Genomic DNA, 23,045 nt, shown 5'->3' with positions numbered 1-23,045 from the left:
TTCTATAGTATATAATTGTTATGTGTACTGTACCCCCCCCCTCCCAGACTAATACTGACCCCTTCTATAGTATATAATTGTTATGTGTACTGTACCCCCCCCCAGACTAATACTGACCCCTTCTATAGTATATAATTGTTATGTGTACTGTACCCCCCCCCCCTCCCAGACTAATACTGACCCCTTCTATAGTATATAATTGTTATGTGTACTGTACCCCCCCCCTCCCAGACTAATACTGACCCCTTCTATAGTATATAATTGTTATGTGTACTGTACCCCCCCCCAGACTAATACTGACCCCTTCTACAGTATATAATTGTTATGTGTACTGTACCCCCCCCAGACTAATACTGACCCCTTCTATAGTATATAATTGTTATGTGTATTGTACCCCCCCCCCCCCCCAGACTAATACTGACCCCTTCTATAGTATATAATTGTTATGTGTATTGTACCCCCCCAGACTAATACTGACCCCTTCTATAGTGAGCGCTGGGACCACTGTGTGATTGACAGGTCCCCAGCCCAAGTGTCCGGCCCCACTGACCTTTACATGTTATAAATCTTTATGATACACACTGCCCGTCCTCCTCTTCATTCTTCTCATGCCGGAGTCGCGCGGCTTCTGTATCATAGTCTATAGACAGAGCGCCCCCTCCCGGCCTCCACACTGCACGGGGCTGGGGTCAGACAACGGCAGGGGGCGCTCTGACTATAGTGAAAGCAGAAGCCGCGCGACTCCGGTATCAGAAGAATGAAGAGGAGGACGGGCAGTGTGTATCATAAAGATTTATAACATGTAAAGGTCAGTGGGGCCGGACACTTGGGCTGGGGACCTGTCAATCACACAGCGGTCCCAGCGCTCATTATAGAAGGGGTCAGTATTAGTCTGGGAGGGGGGGGGGGGGGGGGTACAGTACACATAACAATTATATACTGTAGAAGGGGTCAGTATTAGTCTGGGGGGGGGTACAGTACACATAACAATTATATACTGTAGAAGGGGTCAGTATTAGTCTGGGGGGGGGGTACAGTACACATAACAATTATATACTGTAGAAGGGGTCAGTATTAGTCTGGGGGGGGGGGTACAGTACACATAACAATTATATACTGTAGAAGGGGTCAGTATTAGTCTGGGGGGGGGGTACAGTACACATAACAATTATATACTGTAGAAGGGGTCAGTATTAGTCTGGGGGGGGGTACAGTACACATAACAATTATATACTGTAGAAGGGGTCAGTATTAGTCTGGGGGGGGGGGTACAGTACACATAACAATTATATACTGTAGAAGCGGCTCCACTCGCTCCCCTGTATAGACCTGACACAATTCATAATCCCCACCAGAAGACAGGAGCTCTGATTGGCTAATAGTGGTGAATAGCTTTCCACCAATCAGAGCTCCCCTCTCCCGGAGGTGGGGATTATGAATCGTGACATCTGTATACAGGAGGCGGCGGCAGCGCAGTGGAGCCGCATATACCGCCGGCTTTTTAAGTTAATAAATGCAGATCGCAGCGGGTCTCTGGAGAATGACCTGCTGCGATCTGTCCTTCAGCCCCAGGACTACAACTCCCATCATGGACAGAGTCTGTCCATGATGGGAGTAGTAGTCCTAACAGTCACAATAGAGTCCCGCAGACAGGGGATGTGCGTCTCTCAGCGCTCCGGTACTACAACTACTCCCATTATGGGACAGATTCTGTCCCATGATGGGAGTAGTTGTAGTACTGCAGTGCTGAGAGACGGCTCCTGCATCCCCCACCTGCATCTTCCACCGTCCGCCATTTTCTACGAGTCCTTGCTAGCACTCTTAGGTTTAGACTACTTTTCTTGCAAAAAAGCGCAATTGCGCAAAAAAAAACATCTACTTTTTTTTTGCGCAATTGATAAATACCAGTCCACTGGATTAGGTGGTGTACGGTAGACCAAACTGGTGACAACTTTAGAAAACTGTCCACCAAAAAAAACGCAGCTCTATGCAAAAAAAGCGCAATTGCGCAAAATTTGTAGACGTGAAAAATGGTCTAAATGCAATGATACATGTCCCCCTAAGTGTAAATTTTTTTCTTTTCTGTTTAAAACAGTAAACTATGGCACTGGGGTCAGGTGGCAATTATGTGGCACAGGAAAGGAGAAATTTAATGTGAGCGGCCTATGACAGGGGGCATTATATGTTAAGAGCACTGACCCCTGTCATGTGTCTCTCACATATAATGCCCCCTGTGCTGTGCCCCTCACATATATTGTACCCCTTATGTATAATGCCCCCCTGTGGGGCTGAACTGGGGGCATTATATGTGAGGGTCACTTCACAGGGGGCATTATATGTTGGGGCACAGGACAGGGGGCATTATGTCAGGGTCACATCACAGGGGGCATTATATGTTGGGGCACTGGACAGGGGGCATTATGTGTAAGGGGCACATCACAGGGGGCATTATATGTTAGTGGAGCATGATATATAATGCCCCCTGTCCTATGCCCCAACATATAATGCCCCCATCTTGCTCCCCTAACATATAATGCCCCCTGTGCTGTGCCCCAACATATAATGCCCCCGCCATGCTCCCCTAACATATAATGCCCCTGTGCTGTGCCCCAACATATAATGCCCCAGCCATGCTCCCCTAACATATAATGTCCCCTGTGCTGTGCCCCTCATATAATGCTCTCATCATGTGACCTTCACATATAATGCCCCGTCCTGTGCCCCAACATATAATGCCCCTGTATGTGACCCTCACATATAATGCCACCTGTCCTGTGCCCCAACATATAATGCCCCCTGTGATGTGACCCTCACATATAATGCCCCCTGTCCTGTGCCCCAACATATAATGCCCCCTGTGATGTGACCCTCACATATAATGCCACCTGTCCTGTGCCCCAACATATAATGCCCCCTGTGATGTGACCCTCACATAGAATGCCCCCAGTCCAGCATCAAATATATTTGAGGGGCACAGCACAGGGGGGCATTATATGTCATGCTCCCCTAACATATAATGCCCCCTGTGCTGTACCCCTTGCACATAATGCCCCCGTCATGCTCCCCTCACATATATTGCCCCCTGTCCTGTGCCCCAACATAATGCCCCCATCATGCTCCCCTCACATATAATGCCCCCGTCCTGTGCCCCAACATATAATGCCTCTGTCATGATCCCCTGACAGGGGCATTATATGTTGGGGCACAGGACAGGGGGCATTATATGTGAGGATCACATCACAGGGGGCATTATATGTGAGGGGCACAGCACGGGGCAATATATGTTAGGGGAGCATGACGGGGGCATTATATGTTGGGGCACAGGACAGGGGGCATTATATGTGAGGGGGGCATTATGTGTAAGGGGCACAGGAGGCATATGTGAGGGGCACAGGACAGAGGGCATTATTATCTGGGGGAAACAGGTCAGACATTATTATTATGTGAGGGCGCAGGACGGGTCATAATTATTATATGTGGGGGACAAGATTGGGCATTATTACTATTTATGAGGGGCATAGAATGTTTTGCATTTTAGAGGTATGGTTTATATTATGAAGGAATTTCTGGGGTACTACGATATTTATGGGCCACAATACATTACAGTATTGTGTTCAGAGAGCACAGTGTGTAGTAGTATTATATTCAAAGAGCGCAGTATGTGCTAGTAATATTCAGAGAGCACAGTGTGTAGTAGTATTATATTCAAAGAGCGCAGTATGTGCTAGTAATATTCAGAGAGCACAGTGTGTTGTAGTATTATATTCAAGGAGCGCAGTATGTGCTAGTAATATTCAGAGAGCACAGTGTGTGGTAGTATTATATTCAAAGAGCACAGTATGTGCTAGTAATATTCAGAGAGCACAGTGTGTGGTAGTATTATATTCGGAGAGCGCAGTATGTGCTAGTAATATATTCAGAGAGTGCAGTGTGTGGTAGCATTATATTCAGAGAGCACAGTGTGTGGTAGTATTATATTCAGAGGTACAGTGTGGCGGGTTTATATTCAGAGAGCACAGTGTGTGGTAGTATTATATTCAGAGGTACAGTGTGTCGGGTTTATATTCAGAGAGCACAGTGTGTGCTAGTAATATATTCAGAGAGTGCAGTGTGTGGTAGTATTATATTCAGAGAGCGCAGTATGTGGTAGTGTTATATTCAGAGGTACAGTGTTTAGCTTTATTATAATAATTATTGTTTTCATATAGAGGATCAGAATTCACTGACAAATTAAGGAGCCATCTGGGCGTCATTTTCTTCAGAAAGAAGACTTAGCTGACAAAGTCCTGGCGGTATGTACCATCTGAATTAGATAAGGAAATACTATGGAGAAAACATCACCTGTAGTCACTGATATCATTGTGTATTGTCCTCACTAAAGAGAAGACGTCACCTGTAATCACTGATATCATTGTGTATTCTCCTCACTATGTCCCATCAGAGCTGTAGTCACTTGCAAGTTCTACAGTTATGACGAGTGAAACTACAACTCCCAGCATAACCTTACCACTGCTTAGGTGATTCTGGGAGCTGTAGTATTAAATGGTAAACATTACTTCTGCACCTTCCCATTCTGTGACAGTTGATACATTTAATTATTATACTGGAAATTATTTTCTGCAACGTGCTACACCGCAGGCATCACAACAGGCTAAAAAATTACTTTGGGGGAAGAAGGGGTATGGGGTGACACCTTTTTTTGCCACATCGGGTGTGTGGCAGTGTGGCAAGGAAAGGGTGTATTTCCTTGGCTCACCCTGCAGAAGCTCTCACCTGCTTCTTAGGTAATGAGGCAGGAAGGAAGGGAAGTGTATATGAGATGGAGTCTCAGTCTAATCTAGGCTCTTCCTAGGAGACAGCATGTGGGCTGTAGGGAAGAGACAGAGCCTGCTGAGGAGTACACAGCCCGAGCTATGAGGGGCTCAAAGAGACTGCCATGAATTGTGAGTAGAAGGTTGCAGGGGACATATGTTTAACCGGCTGAGGGAAGCTCAGCGGTTGTTAGTCAGGACAAGCTGATCTGTTTAGTCAGTGACCAGACGGTCTAGGATTTTGTTTGTTCCTGCTTTTTGTTTATTTCTTTCCCTGCAACCTGTCTAATAAAACAGGCAAGGTGCCAGATTTGCATTATAAGCGTTTGTTTGCTGGTTTATTGAGAAGAAACGCATCCTGTGGCGTGGTCCAGGACGATCCCAGAGCTAATCCCCAAGACGGATCGTCACAGGGTGACATCAACCCTCGAGCAGGGATGGGCTGTGTATACATGTGGCATCAGGATGGTCACAGAGTGACGGAGCCCAAGCTCAGCCTGGTGAAGCAGCGCAAAGGAAGAGGAAGCTGGAAACACAGGGCTGTTTTATGATATCTTACTTTCTCTGAGAGAGTGGGAGCCCATGGGGACCCGGAGCAGACTATGAAAAGGTTGGTCATCAATATTATGGGGCACTTTGAGGGGCACCATTAGTATGACAGGGGGATATGGGGTTCAATAAGGGAGAAAAGGGGGACCATAGGTACCGGTTGGTGTGAGGGAGCGGGGCAAGGGGAGCAGTAAGTAAGTATTTATATATACACTTTTCGAGGTGTATTCTTTTTCATAAAGTTTATATGGGACAGTTTGAGAAAAAATATTTTATATAAGGGGATATCATTTTATATGGGGCATTGTGGGGGGACACTAAATGTGTTGCATTAATATATATATGGGAATACAGGATATACAACGTTTTGAGGCAGGGGTTGAAAGATAGGGATCCCAGACAGTAATAGTTCTGTATTATACTCCCAGGGCTGTGATTACTATTTTATTGGTGTGAAAAAAGACCAGAGTTCATAAAATTCATCTTATATCCCTAATGAGTTCCTACCGAGTTGATACAGAACAAGGCAAAAAACCCTCATACTAGAGGTATAAATTCCTTCCCAACTCCAAATAGGGCATCAGAATAAATCCCTGGATCAACGTTCTGAAAAGAGTTCCACAGTCTCACTGCTCTTACAGTCTGTGCTAGCCCAATCAGAAATCAGACATAGATCAGGTGATGTTATCTTGATGGTAGGGGCTGCTCTCACTGAGGAGACAATGTGGATCTAAAAAATAAATTTTTCTCTCACTTCCTGCATGTAAGTGACAGCTGAAAGAGGAAAACTGTTGTATATAGCTAATGAATTATATTTAGACAAATTCATAGGTTGGTGAGAGGGAAAGAATGGGCTATGGATTTAGTTCCCCGGAGTACCCCTTTAATGTTATGCTTTTGCAAGTATTCATCCAGTTGCTCTTTAAACGTCTGTTCGGACTCTCTCAAAAAATACATCTGCAGGCAGAGGATTCCACATCTTTATTGTTTTTGTGTAAAAAACATTTTCCTTTGCCTTAAAAAAAAATCCCCTTTCTTCCAGTCTAAATGTGTGACCATGAGTCCTATATAAAGCCCTGTTTATGTACACATTCTATTATAGTGTACATAAACTGCTTAAAATGTCTTATGATCTTTGTAATATTTATATATCTGTTTGTATTCTAAGGCCATGTTCACGGTACAGAATTTCTGTACAGAGAATCTCTGTGCGGACAGCCGTCTCCTAGAAGGCTATGCATTTTGTGCGGTGTCTGCAGAAAGATTGAACGGGTTCATTGTTTCTGCAGATACAGTAATGGGAATTTCCGTGCTGTAAAAAAATAATCTGGCATGGAAATTCCGTTGTGTGCACAGTGCAGCAGAATCATGTTGAATTCAACGGGACTATGCTGGAGCAGAATTTCCATGCCAAATTCCTGTATGATACAGTTCCGTGAGCAACAAATCTTATTTTCTCTCCACCAACACAAAATACTCTGATAGTGCCCCTCCCGAGACTAGACTCTGTATCCGCCCCTGGAGGGAGGGGGGGAGCAGGGGAAAGACTGATAAGGAAGATGCCTGTTCCTCTCATCCCAAACCCACAACTGGAAATACAGCCCTGGAGTCATCACTAAACTCATAGAATTCATCCAAACACACAACTACTTCAGCTTCAACAGTGACATATATCTACAAATGATGGGCACTGCAATGGGGACCAGGATGGCACCACAATATGCCAACCTATTCACAAACCCTACAGATACTACCGTTACATTTATGATATTTTCATCATTTGGACAGAAGGAAACTCAAAATGGACTTCTCTACAGAAAGTGTGAACTTCCTGGACACCACTGTCACAATAAACAGGAACACACTACAAACGTCTGTGTACAGAAAACCCACAGACCGATCCAGCTATCTACATTAATACAGTTTCCACCCTTCACACACAAAGAAAGGAATCATATACAGCCAAGCTACCAGATACCATCGCATCTGCTCCAACCCTGATGACAGAGACATGCAGGGGCGCTCGGCAAGTCGGCTCCCCACCTCCATTGTGGACAGCAGTGCTGTAGCAATGAGGATACCAGGAGGCAGAACTTTTAATCCACTGCACCAATTTATGTAAGTGACCCCTCATTTTTAGGCTGTTCATCCGCATGATAACTCAGTTTATTTGGTTTAATGCGAGTGAACAGCTTGCCAGTTTCCTTTTAGTCACCTCTTGCTTGGGCATAAAATACACACTGTCTGGACAACCGTTTTATAAAAATGTGAACAGTATGACCATTTTGGTATAAATTTTTAAGCATTACTCTTATTACAAGAAAACGTTTGACTTGTCTGCATAATATGTCTAAAGTTTTGTTTTTGCTGAGATCTTCACCGATCGCTAGATATAGCCAGATGAAGCGTATGGCTCCACGCTTTACTCCCCAGTTCAGCAGTTGTTGCACAAGACAAGATCCATTATGGTTTATGGAGCCAACCGTTTGCAAATTGATGGATTGAGTCGGGGAGTTAAGCACTCTAGTGATTGGTCGGGGTCACAGGTCTAAACTTTTGACATGTCTGTTTTTCAATGACAGTATCACTTTAAAAGTATTTGGCCAGCATTGTTCACATTGAAAAAGCGTGCTATATAAAAACCTACTATTTATCAATACTACTTGGATTACATCATATTTTATCAACGGTTGGCGCCATCAGAACCCGGTATTTTCCTTGTCTCCTCTGTGGAGTTGATTCATGTGACTTTAAAAGTACTATGATTAAATAGAATTGATTAGCCCTTTTCTCGTCACGGACGATAAAACTGCATTTTATTTTTTGAGCTGTATTACCAGTCATTAGAAAATACCGTATTTATTTCTTGGCATATAACACGCATATTTTAGACTAAAATTTTTAGCTTAAAGTCTATCTGCGTGTTCTACACCGATAGACTGTTTCTGGCCCAGCAGAAGCCACTTTAGTTCAATGATTTAAAGCGGGTGCTTTAAATCATTGAACTGTGGGGCCAGAGTCCTGCCGCCGCCACCCAATTCCGTCCCCTATCCCCCGTTTTATAGTTACATGTCACTGTCCCTGTCACTGCCCGATTCCCTCTCCGTCCTCGGGTTGCATGTCCCGCCGATGCCCGATTCCTTCACCATCCTTGGGTTGCATGTCCCGCCAATGCCCTCACCGTCCTCGGGTTGCATGTCCCGCCGATGCCCGATTCCTTCACCATCCTTGGGTTGCATGTCCCGCCGATGCCCTCACCGTCCTCGGGTTGCATGTCCCACCGATGCCCGATTCCATCCTTGTGACGGTGCTCTTTATGGTCCTGCAGCGTCCTTTTCTGTCACTGTGCGTCGCGCACTGACTGACGAGTGATGTCGCGTTGAGGACATCACTTGTGCGCGGCGCACAGTGACAGATAAGGACACTGCAGGACTATAAAGAGTGCGGTCACCAGGATGGAATCGGGCATCGGCGGGACATGCAACCTGAGGACGGTGAGGGAATCGGGCATCGGCAGGACATGCAACCAGAGGACGGTGAGGGAATCGGGCAGCGGCGGGACAGTGACATGTAACTATAAAACAGGGGATAGGGGACGGAATAAGGCGGCGGCAGGACTATGGTCCCACAGAAGCCGCCTCAGTTCAATGATTTAAAATGCCCGCTTTAAATCATTGAACTAAAGTGGCTTCTGCTGGGCCAGAAACTGTTTTATTGAGGTATACCCACTCACACACGCACCCTCATTTTAACAAGGATATTTGGGTAAAAAAAAACTTTTTTACCCAAATTTCCTTGGAAAAATGAGGGTGCGTGTCATAGGCCGGTGCGTGGTATACCCCGATAAATACGGTAACTGTTTTTTTTGCCAGAAAATACTGCCAAAAATGATGGATAAATATTGCCTTAATGCGTTTCCTAGCAAAAATTCAATGCCTCCCCATGCATTAAGACAACAAAAGCCTGCATTCTTACCTCACCCACTCACCCTAGCTGCCGCTGTAATATCATCCAGCTTAAGGGGGTATTATTAATGTTCGTATGATGATGAGTTAGTATAGAAGAGTGACAGGTGTTGCAAAAACAGCCAAAACCAATAAACCACCAAGGGTGGTCCAAAAATACCCTGGGATCCCAACCATCAATTAACACCTTAAGGACCAGGCCCATTTTGGCCTTAAAGGAGAACTATGGGATTGAAAATGTTATTCCCTATCCTAAGGATATGTGATAAGTTTCAGATCGCGAGGGGTCCGACCGCTGGGCCCCCCCACGATCTCCCGTACGGGGCCACGGCTCTCTGCATAGAGAGCGCGTGTCAACCACCGCACGAGGCGCCGGCTGACACGCGCCCTCCATTTACTGCTATGGGAGAGCCGAAGCGCTGCCTTCGCCAATTTCCGGCTGTCCCATAGCAGTGTATGGAGGGGGCGTGGTGTGCTAAGTACCACGTCACCATGACGTACATTTACGTCTATTGTCGTTAAGGGGTTAAAAGGACTTTATTGATCAGGTCCACTTGAAATAATAATAACTAGTGCAATTGGTGTACAAAAATTAAGATGAAAAAACGCACACATTTAAAAGCACTGTGTGCAATTAACCATCTGATTTCAAAATGATAAGGACTCTGATCGCTCCATTAAACATGGTTAGAAGGCGGGGAGCATTTAAGTAACTATGCTCCTGATCCACTGTCATAGGTTAGAGCACACAGCAGTTTAAAACTAGTGAACAATGCCCCCCTCAACGTTTCACCACCTAAGTGGCTTTGTCAAGAGGCATGTGGGCAATGGCAACCAAAACGCTGATCTGTGTATTTATCACCTCTTGTGATAATGTCAAATTGCAACCCATCCAATCCTTGATCACTTCCTACAAACCCTAATTAATTCTATCCAATCACATTGTCATGGTATAATACGGACACTTCGATAGAACAATGATGTTGTTAAGATATCTTAGCCTATCAGGAACTGCCACTTGTGTCTCAAAAATGAGCAGCCTAAGATATTTGCAAAATTTTGAGGAGACGAGTAGTGGCTGGAATAGATCAGGATGGTTGGCTGGGCCGAATCGAGAAGAAAAAAGAAGAGTGATTGCAGTTACATCTTCTCTGATTATTGTCAATCAGACTTATATGGTCTGCAAAGCACTATATGGGAACTGTATGGGAAAATACTGTTTTGTGGACAGTATAATGTGCTTTATTCAGTAACAACATGGAAATATCAAGGCATCATATATCAGATATAACAAATAAAAAGCGATCAAAAAGTCCCAGCAAAACAAAAATACTACCAATAAATACTACACATGAGCCCTCATACAGCCCCGTATAAGAAAAAATAAAAAGTTAAAGGGGTGAGAAAAGGACAAATTTTGTCAAAAAGGTTTGACATTTTAACAGTACAGAAATCTTATTGACCCCCAGAATATTGATTACAAGTCATTTTTACCATTTAGAGCACTATTTAAAAACAGTATGTTGGTGTTTTTTAATCATTATATGGTTATGGTGCAATGGCATTTTTCGTTCCCTGTGTAGTAATAATATTGGTCTCAGTATACTGGATTTGGTCAGTACCAGCATTATGGTAATATTTATGGTGATACTGTATTTGCTTTGTGAATAGTGTTATTTTCTGGCTGTATGATAATTATTTAGAGGTAAAGCGTATTATACATAGAAAATTGCTTTATAGCTATTCATGACTACTAATACATAAAAAAATGTTGTCCTGCTGGGAGAGGGGTTAGTGCCATTGCAATGAAGTTCTTTATGCTGTAGGTAGATTTTATCTGTGAATGAAAACATTAAAACACTGTCACCAAAAATTGCTGTGTCATTAAAGGGGTACTCCGGTGGAAATTTTTTTTTTTTTTTTTTTTTAAATCAACTGGTGCCAGAAAGTTAAACAGATTTGTAAAGGATTTCTATAAAAAACAATCTTAATCTTTTCAGTACTTATTAGCTGCTGAATACTACAGAAAAAAATATTTTCTTTTTGGAACACAGAGCTCTCTGCTGACATCACGAGCACAGTGCTCTCTGCTGACATCTCTGTCCATTTTAGGAACTGACCAGCGCAGCATATGTTTGCTATGGGGATTTTCTCCCACTCTGGACAGTTCCTAAAATGGACAGAGATGTCAGCAGAGAGCTCTTTGTTCCAAAAAGAAAAGAATTTCTTCTGTAGTGTTCAGCAGCTAATAAGTACTGGAAGGATTAAGATTTTTTAATAGAAGTCATTTACAAATCTGTTTAACTTTCTGGCACCAGTTGATAAAAAAAAAAAAAAAAAAAGGTTTCCACCGGAGTACCCCTTTAACCCCTTAAGGACGCAGGACGTAAATGTACGTCCTGGTGCGCTGGTACTTAACGCACCAGGACGTACATTTACGTCCTGTGCATAACCGCGGGCATCGGAGCGATGCCCATGTCATGCGCGGCTGATCCCGGCTGCTGATCGCAGCCAGGGACCGGCCGGCAATGGCCGACGCCCGCGATCTCGCGGGCGTCCGCCATTAACCCCTCAGGTGCCGGGATCAATACAGATCCCGGCATCTGCGGCAGTGCGCGATTTGAATGAATGATCGGATCGCCCGCAGCGCTGCTGCGGGGATCCGATCATTCAGAAGGCCGCACGGAGGTCCCCTCACCTTCCTACGTCCGGCTCCCGGCGTCTCCTGCTCTGGTCTGAGATCGAGCAGACCAGAGCAGAAGATCGCAGATAACACTGATCTGTTCTATGTCCTATACACAGAACAGATCAGTATTAGCAATCATGGTATTGCTATGAATGGTCCCCTATGGGGACTATTCAAGTGTAAAAAAAAAAAATGTAAAAGTAAAAGTAAAAAAAAAGTGAAAAATCCCCTCCCCCCAATAAAAAAGTAAAACATCAGTTTTTTCCTATTTTACCCCCAAAAAGCGTAAAAAAATTAATTTTATAGACATATTTGGTATCGCCGCGTGTGTAAATGTCCGAACTATTAAAATAAAATGTTAATGATCCCGTACGGTGAACGGCGTGAACGAAAAAAAAAAAAAGTCCAAAATTGCTACTTTTTTAATACATTTTATTTAAAAAAATTATAAAAAATGTATTAAAAGTTTTTTATATGCAAATGTTGTATCAAAAAAAAAGTACAGATCATGGCGCAAAAAATGAGCCCCCATACCGCCGCTTATGCGGAAAAATAAAAAAGTTAGAGGTCATCAAAATAAAGGGATTATAAACGTACTAATTTGGTTAAAAAGTTTGTGATTTTTTTTAAGCGCAACAATAATAGAAAAGTATGGAATAATGGGTATCATTTTAATCGTATTGACCCTCAGAATAAAGAACACACGTCATTTTTACCATAAATTGTACGGCGTGAAAACGAAACCTTCCAAAATTAGCAAAATTGCGTTTTTCGTTTTAAATTCCCCACAAAAATAGTGTTTTTTGGTTGCGCCATACATTTTATGATATAATGAGTTATGTCATTACAAAGGACAACTGTTTGTGCAAAAAACAAGCCCTCATACTATTCTGTGGATGAAAATATAAAAGTTATGATTTTTAGAAGGCGAGGAGGAAAAAATGAAAACGTAAAAATTAAATTGTCTGAGTCCTTAAGGCCAAAATGGGCTGAGTCCTTAAGGGGTTAAAGGAGAAATGTGGCGCAAAACTTTTAACTTTCCCTGTGCCCGGGCTGCAAAAAATAAAATAAAAAAACTTTAACTCACCTTCCTTCGTTCCCCCATTGCGCCGGTATTGTCGTCTCGTTCCTCCGGCTCCCTGCTTCTTAGGCTCGGAATGTCACACTGCAGTCAGCGTATCGCCAGCCGCAGCGATGTCCTGCCTCGGCCGGTGATAGGCTGAGCGCATTGTTAAGTAAGGAGCTGGCCCGAGTGCACTCAGCCTATCATTAGCCAAGGCGGGACATCGCTGCGGCTGGCGATACGCTGATCACAGTTGTGACGTTCCGAGGATAAGAAGTAGGGAGCTGAGCAGCGCCAGAGGAACGGGATGCCGATACGCAACTGGGGAATGTAGGAAGGGGAGTTAAAGTTGTTTTTTTTTTAGTTTTTGCAGCCCGGGCAAAGGGAAAGTTAAAAGTTTTGCGCCGCATTTCTCCTTTAAGGATGAAGACTGTTTTCAAGAATACTTGTGCTGGGTTTCTTTTCGTTTTGATACTTGCAAGTATACTGTTGTTATTTGCTAGAAAGAGAGTGGGTTTTTTATAGCTCACCACTAGGGGTCGAGAGAAGATGAAGTCATAGAAAGGAAAACGAAACTTAGTAGGACAACCAGGAAAAGCAGAGAAACCACAGGACCGTGTTCTGAATCCAGAGAATGACAGTGTTCAGACTGGAGAGAAATCTGCTGAGGTAGGAAAAATGTAAACTGATGCACAATAATACATTTATGCAGAAACATGTAATATTTTTCGGTCAGTATTTTTAGCTAAAAGCAAGAGTGGAACAGACACAGGGAAATAACTATAATGAAAAGGTTGGCACCTTTTTAGTTTTGGACTTACTCCTAGTCTTGGCTCAAAATACTACATGTGCACCGAGCCTTTAAAGGGGTATTCCATCTTATCCCCTATCCAGTGGCATTGCTAGGGTTCGTGTCACCCTATGTGGTAAAAAATTGTCACCCCATACCTATCCCCCCAAGTAAGTTTTTAGCCTGTTGTGACAGACGCCACTGGTGTAGCGCATTGTGAAAAATTCCAGTATAATAATTAAATATTCCAATTGCCATAGAATGGAAAAGCGCTTTCTAAGTTTTCACCATTTAAAACCACAGCTCGCAGAATGACTTAAAGGCTGGTGCCAGAAAGTTAAACAGATTTGTAAATTACTTCTATTTAAAAATCTTAATCCTTACAGTACTGCTGTATGCTCCACAGGAAGTTCTTTTCTTTTACAATTTCTTTTACAATTTCCTTTCTAGTCTGACCACAGTGCTCTCTGCTGACACCTCTGTTCATGTCAGGAACTGTCCAGAGCTGGAGAAGTTTGCTATGGGGATTTGTTTCTACTCTGAAAAGTTCCTGCATGGACAGAGCTGTCAGCAAAGAGCACTGTGGTCAAACTGAAAATAAATTAAAAAGGAAAATAATTAATTTACAAATCTGTTTAACTTTCTGGCACCAGTTGATTGAAAAAAAAATGTTTTCCAGCAGAGTACCCCTTTAAGCAGTGGTCAGGTTATGCTGGGTGTTGTAGTTTCACTCATCATAACTGTAAAACTTACAAGGGACTACAGCTCTGATAGGACATAGTGAGGAGAATACACAATGATATCAGTGACTGTAGGTGACGTCTTATATAATTCAGATGGTACATACCGCAATGACTTGTTCCAGCTAAATCTTCTCTCTGCAGAATGTGACGCCCAGATTGTATTAGCTCCTCACTATGTCAGCAGATTCTGATCCTCTACATGAAAACAATTATTATTATAAACCTGTCAGACACTGTATCTTCCAAATATAATGCTACTATACACTGCACTCTTTGAATATAAACCTTCCACACTGTACCCTCTGAATATAGATCTGCCAAATACTGTACCCTCTAATTATAATGCTGTCACACACTGTACCCACTGAATATAATACTATAACACACTGTACCCACTGAATATACTACCACACACTGTACCCACTGAATATACTATGACACACTGTACCCTCTGAATATAATACTACCACACACTGTACATTCTGAATATAATACCAACACACACTGCACTCTCTGAATATAAACCTGTCACACACCATACCCTCTAAATACAATACTACCATAAACTGCACTCTCTGGAAATAATACTATCACACACTGTATCCTCTGAATATACAACCACACTGTGCCCTTTGAATACAATACTGCCACACACTGTGCCCTCTGAATATAATACCACACACTGTATCCTTTGAATATACTACCAAACACTACATCCTAAGAATATAACCTTGCTATACAGTGCGCCCTCTGAAAACAATACCACAACAGTGGTACCACCCCTTATCATCCATTAGGGGATTGGTGGTGTTGCTGGTGGAGGATGAGGGTGCTACTTGCAGTACCATACCCATTATCCATCGGGAGGATCATCCTCCTGGCAGTAGCACCTCCATCATCCACCTGCAGGATCTGCTGATGGGGGTACTAGTGGTGGTGGGGGGGGGGGGGTTGCTGGTGGATGATGAGGGTGCTACTGCCAGGTGGGGGGGGGAGCATTAGGTAGGCAGCAGTTCCCCCACATTAGGTAGCAGTTTCCCCACATTAGGTAGCATAGATTCCCCACATTAGGTAGCATAGATTCCCCACATTAGGTAGCAGGTTCCCCACATTAGGTAACAGGTTCCCCACATTAGATAGCAGGTTCCAGGTTCCCCACATTAGGTAGCAGGTTCCCCACATTAGGTAGCATAGTCTGCCCCCCCCCCCCCCTGACCCAGACACACCTACTTGGCCTGCGCAGTGCCTTTTCTCTCCGGCGGCGGGCTGACGAGTGACGTCACTGACATCCTCCTGTGCGGGTCTGCGGAGGGACGTTACTTGCACGACGTCCTTCATCAGACCCGGGCCGGCCGGCGGCGAAGGTGATAGGGTTCTATTGGATGGGGGGGTTTCACCCCAGCTAAAGATGCAGAGGGGGGGGAAGAGACAGGGTGCCGAGCGGCTTGGTGTCAACCGGTGCATCCCGCACCCCAGTCTAAGGTGTAGATGTATGATCACAGGGGTCCCGCCGCTGGGGCCCCCCACGATCTTGGTGCAGCCTCCTGGCATTCTGTGCTGGGCGCTGCCTCAGATACGGGGACGTGACATCACTGCCATGTCCCTATAGACGTTTTAATTTAAAACCAACATGTCATTAAACGCCACGATTTCAGGGCAAAAAACGCCAAACTAGGTTTTGTCAGGCGATTTGAAAATCCAGCCTCTGAGCCCGAAATTGTTGAAAAACGCCAAAAGGATAAAAAAAAGCCAAACTGAAAAACGCCAAGTGAATCTGGCATTTTGCAGTTTACTATTGACTTGCAGCTAGCTAACATCTGGATGCTTGTGAACATCTGTGAAAAAACGCCGTGCGGGAAAATTGGCGTTTTTAATGGCGTTTTCCCCCCAAAAAACTCAGGGGAGTTCCAGCCTTAACCCCTTCCCGACCTATGACATACCTGTACGTCATGAGTGGCAAGGTGTTCCCGACCCATGACATACAGGTACGTCATGAACATTTTTGCCGCTACTCGCGGCATCCTGCAGTGCCCGGTAAGATGGTGGCTATCACTGATAGCCAGCCATCTTACCGTGCGACCACGGGGGGTTTCGTCCCCCCCCCCCCAGCGATCGCTGCTATCAGCTGGTCAAATCTGACTAGCTGATAGCAGCGTTTCGCTATGAGAATACTTAGCAGCGCGGTGTGTGAGTCCGGATCACGGGGATCGGGACACACACCGCTCTGCTAAGTGTCCCTTACCCGCCCCCCAGCGTCACTTACCCATCCATGCGGTGTCCCGAGCGGTCCCGGCGCGAGCGACGTCCTCCAGGCAGTCCCAGCAGCGCTGCGTCCCGGAGGTGAGTTTCCGGCAGCAGGGCGGAATCCAGCCTCTGAGCCCGAAATTGTTGAAAAACGCCAAAAGGATAAAAAAAAGCCAAACTGAAAAACGCCAAGTGAATCTGGCATTTTGCAGTTTACTATTGACTTGCAGCTAGCTAACATCTGGATGCTTGTGAACATCTGTGAAAAAACGCCGTGCGGGAAAATTGGCGTTTTTAATGGCGTTTTCCCCCCAAAAAACTCAGGGGAGTTCCAGCCTTAACCCCTTCCCGACCTATGACATACCTGTACGTCATGAGTGGCAAGGTGTTCCCGACCCATGACATACAGGTACGTCATGAACATTTTTGCCGCTACTCGCGGCATCCTGCAGTGCCCGGTAAGATGGTGGCTATCACTGATAGCCAGCCATCTTACCGTGCGACCACGGGGGGTTTCGTCCCCCCCCCCCAGCGATCGCTGCTATCAGCTGGTCAAATCTGACTAGCTGATAGCAGCGTTTCGCTATGAGAATACTTAGCAGCGCGGTGTGTGAGTCCGGATCACGGGGATCGGGACACACACCGCTCTGCTAAGTGTCCCTTACCCGCCCCCCAGCGTCACTTACCCATCCATGCGGTGTCCCGAGCGGTCCCGGCGCGAGCGACGTCCTCCAGGCAGTCCCAGCAGCGCTGCGTCCCGGAGGTGAGTTTCCGGCAGCAGGGCGGAATCCAGCCTCTGAGCCCGAAATTGTTGAAAAACGCCAAAAGGATAAAAAAAAGCCAAACTGAAAAACGCCAAGTGAATCTGGCATTTTGCAGTTTACTATTGACTTGCAGCTAGCTAACATCTGGATGCTTGTGAACATCTGTGAAAAAACGCCGTGCGGGAAAATTGGCGTTTTTAATGGCGTTTTCCCCCCAAAAAACTCAGGGGAGTTCCAGCCTTAACCCCTTCCCGACCTATGACATACCTGTACGTCATGAGTGGCAAGGTGATCCCGACCCATGACATACAGGTACGTCATGAACATTTTTGCCGCTACTCGCGGCATCCTGCAGTGCCCGGTAAGATGGTGGCTATCACTGATAGCCAGCCATCTTACCGTGCGACCACGGGGGGTTTCGTCCCCCCCCCCCCAGCGATCGCTGCTATCAGCTGGTCAAATCTGACTAGCTGATAGCAGCGTTTCGCTATGAGAATACTTAGCAGCGCGGTGTGTGAGTCCGGATCACGGGGATCGGGACACACACCGCTCTGCTAAGTGTCCCTTACCCGCCCCCCAGCGTCACTTACCCATCCATGCGGTGTCCCGAGCGGTCCCGGCGCGAGCGACGTCCTCCAGGCAGTCCCAGCAGCGCTGCGTCCCGGAGGTGAGTTTCCGGCAGCAGGGCGGCATCTTCATTGGCAGCAGTGAGATCGCCGTAAAGCGATCTCACTGCTGCCTCTGGGAGTTTCAAAACTGCAACTCCCAGCATGCCCAGACAGCCTTTGGCTTTCTGGGCATGCTGGGAGTTGCAGTTTTGCAACATCTGGAGGCCCACAGTTTGGAGACCACTGTATAATGGTCTCCAATCTGTGCTCTTCCAAATGTTGCAAAACTACAAATCTCAGAATGCTCAGTCTGTCCAGGCATGCTGGGAGTTGTAGTTCTCTAACATCTGGAAGAGCACAGATTGGAGACCATTATACAGTGGTCTCCAAACTGTGGACCCCCAGATGTTACAAAACTACAACTCCCAGCATGCCCAGGCTGCCCAAGCATGCTGGAAGTTGTAGTTCGGCAACATCTGATCCTTCAGATATTGCTGAACTACAACTTCCAGCATGCCTGGACAGTCTGGGCATGCTGGGAGTTGTAGTTTTGCAACAACTGGAGGCACACTAGTTGGGAAACATTGTCCGTTTCCTACCTCAGTGCCTCCAGCTGTTGCAATTGTTGCAAAACTATAACTCCCAGCATGCACTGACAGACCATGCATGCTGGGAGTTGTAATTTTGCAACAGCTGGAGGCACACTGGTTTGGAAACATTAAGTTTGGTTGCAAAACACTTGAAAGTTTATTACTTAACTTAGTGTTTCCAAACCAGTGTGCCTCCAGCTGTTGCAAAACTACAACTCCCAGCATGCACGGACAGCCAAAGGGCATGCTCGGAGTTTGCAACAGCTGGATGTTTGCCCCCTCCCCCCAATGTGAATGTACAGGGTACACTCACATGGGCGGAGGTTTACAGTGAGTGCTGCAAGTTTGAAATGGCGCAAATTTTGCGCTGCAGCTCAAACTTCCAGCGGCAAACTTGCTGTGAACCTCTGCCCATGTGACTGTACCCTAAAAACACTACACTACACTAACCTAAAATAAAAAGTAAAAAACACTACATATACACATACCCCTACACAGCCCCCCTACCCCAAAAAATGAAAAACGTCTGGTACGCTACTGTTTCCAAAACGGAGCCTCCAGCTGTTGCAAAATAACAACTCCCAGTATTGCCGGACAGCCATTGACTGTCCAGGCATGCTGGGAGTTTTGCAACAGCTGGAGGCACCCTGTTTGGGAATCATTGGCATAGAATACCCCTATGTCCACCCCTATGCAAATCCCTAATTTAGGCCTCAAATGCACATGGCGCTCTCTCACTTTGGAGCCCTGTCGTATTTCAGGGCAACAGTTTTGGGACACATATGGGGTATCGCCGTACTCGGGAGAAATTGCCTTACAAATTTTGGGGGGCTTTTTCTTCTTTAACCCCTTATGAAAAGGTGAAGTTGGGGTCTACAACAGCATGTTAGTGTAAAAAAATAAATTTTTTACACTGACATTCTGGTGTTGCCCTATACTTTTCATTTTCACAAGAGGTAAAAGGGAAAAAAGACCCTCTAAATTTGTAATGCAATTTCTCTGACAAACGCAAAACAATAAATATCCATATGTGACCCCATTTTGGAAACTACACCCCTCACGGAATGTAATAAGGGGTGCAGTGAGAATTTACACCCCATTGGCGTATGACAGATTTTTGGAACAGTGGTCTGTGAAAATGAAAAATAAAATTTTTCATTTGCACAGTCCACTGTTTCAAATATCTGTCAAACGCCAGTGGGGTGTAAATGCTCACTGCACCCCTTTTTAAATTCCATGAGGGGTGTAGTTTCCAAAATGGGGTCACATGTGGGGGGGTCCACTGTTCTGGCACCATAGGGGCTTCCTAAATGGGACATGCCCCCCAAAAACCCTTTCAGAAAAACTCACTCTCCAAAATCCCATTGTTGCTCCTTCCCTTCTGAGCCCTCTACTGCGCCCGCCGAACACTTGACATACACATATGAGGTATTTCCTTACTCGAGAAATTGGGTTACAAATTTTAGGGTGATTTCTCTCCTTTTACCCCTTGTAAAAATGCAAAAATTGGGTCTACAAGAACATGCGAGTGTAAAAAATGAAGATTTAGAATTTTCTCCTTCACTTTGCTGCTATTCCTGTGAAACACCTAAAGGGTTAAAACACTTACTGAATGTCATTTTGAATACTTTGGGGGGTGCAGTTTTTATAATGGGGTCATTTATGGGGTATTTTTTAATATGAAGACCCTTAAAATCCACTTCCAACCTGAACTGGGCCCTGAAAAAGTACGATTTTGAAAATCTTGAGAAAAATTGGAAAATTGCTGCGGAACTTTGAAGCCCTCTGGTGTCCTCCAAAAGTAAAAACTTGTCAATTTTTTGATGCAAACATAAAGTAGACATATTGTATATGTGAATCAATATGTAATTTATTTGGAATATCCATTTTCCTTTCAAGCAGAGACTTTCAAAGTTAGAAAAATGCAACATTTTCAAAATTTTCATGAAATTTTTAGATTTTTTACCAAGAAAGGATGCAAATATCAGTGAAATTTAACCAATAACATAAAGTAGAATATGTCACGAAAAAACTGTCTTGGAATCAGAATGATAACTAAAAGCATCCCAGAGTTATTAATGTTTAAAATGACAGTGGTCAGATTTTCAAAAAATGCCCAGGTCCTGAAGGTGAAAATGGGCTGGGTCATGAAGGGGTTAAAGTAATGCCTCCTTCCCTGTACTGAGCCTACTCTGCTGCAGAATGGAGTTCCACTCTGCAAAGGCTCAGTACAAGGGAGGAGGCATTACTTTAAAGGGGTATTCCGGGCAAAAATCATTTTATCCCCTATCCAAAGGATAAGGGGATAAGATGTCTGATCGCGGGAGGGCCCGTCACTTAATCCTTCCAGTACTTATTAGCTGCTGAATACTACAGAGGAAATTCTTTTCTTTTTGGAACACAGTGCTCTCTGCTGACATCATGAGCACAGAGCTCTCTGCTGACATCTCTGTCCATTTTAAGAACTGTCCAGAGCAGCATATGGGGATTTTTTCCTACTCTCGACAGTTCTTAAAATGGACAGAGATGTCAGCAGAGAGCACTGTGCTCGTGATTAAGCAGAGAGCTCTGTGTTCCAAAAAGAAAATAATTTCCTCTGTTGTATTCAGCAGCTAATAAGTACAGGAAGGATTAAGATTTTTTAATAGAAATAATATATAAATCTGTTTAACTTTCTGCCACAAGTTGATTTAAAAAAAAAAAAAGTTTTCCACCGGAGTATCCCTTTAATATCACTACTTCATAAAGCAATCCAATGTATATTGTTGGGGCCCCAATAGCTGGAGTCAAAGACAGCAAATACATGGTATGCTCTTCTATTGTTTATCTGTATTTGAGTCTCTATGTATGAGTGTAAGTGCATACTGTAGGTAAGTATAGTCTGTCTAAGGATAACTCCTATAAAATTCTGGTTTGTTAGTGGGTGTAACTCTTGGAATATACACTTTATGCTCCCACAGTTGATAATGCAGGTAGAGTGTTATATTAATAAATCACCACTAGAGGTCAGGAGAAAAAAATGATTATGTCATTTGTGAAAAACGAAACTCATTCCAAAGATCCATGAAAAGCAGTGTAACCATAGGATTGTTTTATTTCACTAAGCCCACAGCAGGCTGCATACAAGGAAGCATTGCTGCGTCAGACAGGAGAGAAATCTGCACAGGTAGGATAAAATGGGACATGTAGTGCATCATCATAGTGGGAAAGTAAGGCTGGGGTTATAGGAACAATTGTTTACCTAATCAGGAATAAGGGCAACAAACAGTGGCCCACATTTACTATGGCTGATGGAACCAAATTGTGACGCATTGAATGCCTGACACATTTGTTAAGTTTGTGCAAGAAATAATAGTAAAATGGTCCACATGTGTGACCTGCATTTTTTTCACACCAAAAGGGACATATCTAAGGATTATTTATGTTTAAGCTACATTAACAAAGCTGACTAGAAACTTTTTTGGCACCTATAAGTGGCGCAGTATAAGCCAAGACAAAATTGGTGTTAAAACTTTTAGACACTTTGGGGGAGATTTATCAAGCTGTCCCCGTCATTTTATGGCTGTAAAGGGCACTTTTTTTTTTTTTTGCACAGTATGATTTTTTACATTTTATTTTTGGCACCTTTTCGAAATAGACGATTTTTCGAAAATCTGGCTGTGTGCTGCAGGGCTGTGCAAGTATTTATTAACTGCATCTTTGTTAAAAAGGCGCAAATATTTTACGGAACCGTGTTTAAAACACCGCAAATGTAGACCATCACCAACTTGGCTTTAGAAAATGTCAGACCACAGTGAAATTACTTTCAAGCATGGGGGACCTGTTATTTAGTAAGGAGGCATCTGTTCTAATAGAGTAAGCAAAATCAAATAAGAACTAAGCACCAAGCAGGGTTGTGTGATCTAATCAGATCTTCTAATATATCAATACATTATTCTTAACAAAGATCAATATATTAATACAGATTATTAAGTACCATTAGGACATGCCAAACAAGCTAATATTATCATGCTGGTTATTCTTTCGCATTTGGCAACAGCTGGAGACTCCACTGCTGTTGTTGTATTTTCTAACAACCAGCTGGAGAGTTTTCCTGCATTTAGGTTGCTCCATGAGCCAAATAGCCTTAAATTGTCACTCACCTAATAAACTGGAGAGCGCAAAGTGAGAGCCCCAAGCTTTGAGATCAGGGAGCGGTGACAATGCTAACCACAATGGCCTAGGTGTTGAAA

The 23,045-nt window shown here is 44.3% G+C and overlaps 1 protein-coding gene across 9 annotated transcripts in view; it reads left to right on the top strand.

Annotated features, from left to right (window-relative positions):
• LOC130361928 (integrator complex subunit 6 homolog) overlaps positions 1–23,045 on the top strand; it is a 58,485-nt gene that overhangs the window by 20,791 nt on the left and 14,649 nt on the right. For 2 of the 9 annotated variants that reach the window (XM_056565632.1, XM_056565635.1), the window contains 3 exons: positions 4,209–4,292; positions 13,600–13,743; positions 21,919–21,979. The gene's annotated coding sequence lies outside the window, so the exon portion shown is untranslated. Of the gene's footprint in view, positions 1–732; positions 809–3,482; positions 4,293–13,599; positions 13,744–21,918; positions 21,980–23,045 lie in introns of those variants that run through there. The other 7 variants (XM_056565634.1, XM_056565633.1, XM_056565630.1 and 4 more) reach the window with 6 other exon arrangements.

This window comes from Hyla sarda, chromosome 3 (genome assembly GCF_029499605.1).
Source record: "Hyla sarda isolate aHylSar1 chromosome 3, aHylSar1.hap1, whole genome shotgun sequence".
Classification (NCBI taxonomy): Eukaryota; Metazoa; Chordata; class Amphibia; order Anura; family Hylidae; genus Hyla; species Hyla sarda.
Note: the sequence above shows the minus strand (reverse complement) of the source record. Positions and strands in the feature narration are given on the sequence as shown.